Genomic DNA, 3,283 nt, shown 5'->3' with positions numbered 1-3,283 from the left:
GCTCGGGATCTTTGGCTAGAGCTGATCCATACTCTCAAAGGACAGTTTGAGAGACTTCAGGGCAGTTCCGACCGCTACCATTTTTGGTCCATCTACGGGCATGTCCTCTGAGAAGATGGCGTACATTTCTGAGTTTAATGGTTCTCCATTAAGATTAATCATATTCAGCTCTTGTCCATGAGTCTAATGTTTCTTGTTTTGGTGGTTGCAACCTTGCGATAAGGGTGTTGCCCGGATTTGCGAGCCCCGATGTCCTTACATGTGATGATTGCAGGTGAGTTCTTTATGAACTCACTCAGCAATCCGAAGAAGTTAGTATGTTTAGTATGTTTGGTTGATTGTTGTCTTGAATGGGAATAGTCAATTATTATGCAATAGGCTAGGCATTTCATGTGGTTCTAAGGTGGATGATTAATGCTAATCTATGTGGTAAAATGAGCAAACTAAATGTCCAGTTTCTAGCATGATAGTTTATTTTTCTCATCTACACTTCACACAATAGAACAGAAGGTGGATAAAATGCAAGAAATGAAAGACACTATCAGCTCACAAGCTTTCACACATGTCAGAGGGGTATTTCTGCATCAATCCTCCTACAAATACAAGTAGATAAAAAGATGGAATAAAAGTTGATAAATGCCTTTACATTCTTTCTATTAAGTAGCTTGGCCAAAACAATGAAAAATGCATTACGTATGCATTACAGCATGATGGTAGTGCCGAGTATATCTAGATCATCAAAAACAATTAAAAAAGGGTTCACTATTGTTGCAACAATCGACGAGCCCGTCGCATCTTAGCCATACGATGGCGTCGCGCAAGTGCATGGAATGGGGTATCGGTGTGGAGTGGCCTACACACAAGCCCTTGCAAGGATCGTCCCTCCCATAAAACTAAGCGTAATCGATCCTCAAATTGTTGTTGTTGTATCTCCCATGCTCTCCTTGACAATTTAGCTTGTTGAGCTTCTAACCTCTTTTGTTGTGCTGCTTCCTTGGCTGCTAGTGCTTGCTTTCTCTTCCTTTCCTTCTCCAATCTTTTCTCCTCCTTTGATTGAGCTACCTCCTCCTTTTTTGCAGTCTTGGCCTTCATGCTTTCAATATACTGTGTCGAAGTGAGAATTGAGCTATTTGTATAGTCTACAAATGCTTCACGATTGACTTGCTTGATGCATACTTCTATTGTTGGTATTCGGAAGAGATTAATGACATGATTTGTTTCCTCGGAGTGGGCTTGTTGATCGGGTAGTATGGGCGGGGAATTTTCATATGCACATTGGTTTATATGCTGCTGACTACTCCTTTGCAGGAAGGGTTGACGAATGACTGAATTTCGCACTGTCTTTGAACCTTCTACTTGATTTGCTGCCTGATAGCTCCCAAAACATGTTGATTGGTCTCCAAAACATTCCTCATCTTCTTCCAAGAGTTGTCTATAAGAAACTGTGTTTTCCACATACTCCTGAGGTGGAGAGATGTCTTCTTGAAGTGGAGTTGTGAGATTATCATGCGCTGCATATAAACTGTCCTCAAAGTGAGTTGCCATGTCATTTAAAGCATTGATGGCCTCATCCTCAATATCATTGTGTAATGGAGTTGATGGTACTTGAGAAATGTCTGCTCCAATTGTCAAAGCTGGATCAAGACTCTAGTTGATGTAAGTACATGGCATACTTTCAAAAACAACAGCAGAAGGGTTTAGGGGCCAAATGCTTGTGGCGCGGAAACCGGCTTGGATGTTTGACTCCGTGAAAGAAGAGGAAATGGCCTTTGCAACTATTGAAGCCAACTCTGATTTGCTTGCTTGTCTTGAAGATGTCTTTTGTTGCCATATGTCGCGTTCTTTTCGAAATTGTACTTTTAGTGACTTGAAGACAGAAATGTCCAAAGGTTGCAGCTTGTGTGATGTGTGGGCTGGCAATGTAAGTATGCCTATCCCTGCTTCGTAAGCTTTAGTGACAACTTCTAAAGAAACATGACTCCCGTGTCCATCAAGAACTAGAAGATGTCTGCTGGTTTTCCCTATCTTTTGAGTTATTGCATTCTCAAAGTGTTCTAGCCATGCTTGAAATAACTCACCAGTCATCAAGCCTTCTTTTGCATGGCCATTGCAGCACCTTCTTCGCAATTTTCAATGTAGTTGCTTGTGATTCTACTTCCTTTGAAAATGTAATAAGAAGGAATTGATTGACCTGCAGCATTAACACAGCACAAGACTGTCATCCACTCTCTGGAGTCGCATGTAACTCCATAAACGACTTTTGCGCCTTTCTTTGGCAAGACCTTCATTCCTTTATCCCTTGAGCCTTGAAAAACTGTCTCATCTACATTCCATATATTTGTTGGTGGATACTTGTGCTCATCATACAATTTCTGAAGGTTGTCGTGAAGGCTTTTAACTATTTCAGGTCTGAAGCGTGTTGCCCTTGATTGGTCCAATCCCTTTGAAACCCGAAAGGCTTTTAACTATTTCAGGTCTGAAGCGTGTTGCCCTTGACTGGTCCAGTCCCTCTAAAACCCGAAAGACCAGTTTTGGATGTTGTTTGCAAAAACTGTCCCACAACTTTTTCCTGGAATCCCATTCGAAAATAAAGTGTGCCTAGTTTGACATATTTCGGCTACTTTGAGCTTGACATCAAGAATTGAAACGCTGTGTCCCGGCTCGCATTTTAAGTATATCCATTGAAGTAAAGCGTCCTCTTCCTCTGTTGCAAGTTGAGTGGGGGGGCCTTTCTTCTTAGTCTGCGTCCTCCTTTCTTCCCAATTAGATATGGCAGTTCTACTCATGCCAAATTGGAGAGAGCATTTGTGTAGAGATAGGCCATTTTCCCTTGCTTGAAGAGCCTTTTCCATGTCTTGCTCAGTCCAAGTGAGTTGATTACGCCTCTTTGGTTTAGCTATAGCATTCAGCGAGTCGTCAATGGGCTGAGGTATCATTGGTCGTGTGTTGATTGTAACCATCTTGGGCTTTGGAAACGTAGGCCTTGCCATGAGAGCAAGTGGAGGTTTAATGATGGTCTGCCCTTTTCTTGAACAGGGTTTAGTGGATGAAGCTCTTGTCCCCAGTCTGACCGTGCCCTCAAGATCCCTTGAAGAGGATGTTGAAGGACACAAAAGTGATGAGTTTAGTCTCCGAGATTTGCTACATCTTGCATGTTTGGGAGACAAGACTCTCTGCTTTCTCTTTCCTGTAATGCCTACACATAAAAGGAACAAATTACTTGTTGTGAATGTTTATGACAGCTTGTGAAGTTGTAATATATTACCTTTTCTTGTATGCTTTG

At 41.9% G+C, this 3,283-nt stretch overlaps 1 pseudogene; it reads right to left on the bottom strand.

Annotated features, from left to right (window-relative positions):
• Positions 1 to 762: 762 nt before the first annotated feature.
• Positions 763 to 2,288, bottom strand: LOC147429910 (uncharacterized; annotated as a pseudogene).
• Between the last annotated feature and the right edge of the window lie 995 nt (positions 2,289 to 3,283).

Source organism: Adiantum capillus-veneris, chromosome 22 (genome assembly GCF_014529385.1).
Source record: "Adiantum capillus-veneris isolate H3 chromosome 22, ASM1452938v2, whole genome shotgun sequence".
NCBI classification, from domain to species: domain Eukaryota; kingdom Viridiplantae; phylum Streptophyta; class Polypodiopsida; order Polypodiales; family Pteridaceae; genus Adiantum; species Adiantum capillus-veneris.
This window is presented reverse-complemented; position numbering and strand designations above follow the sequence as displayed.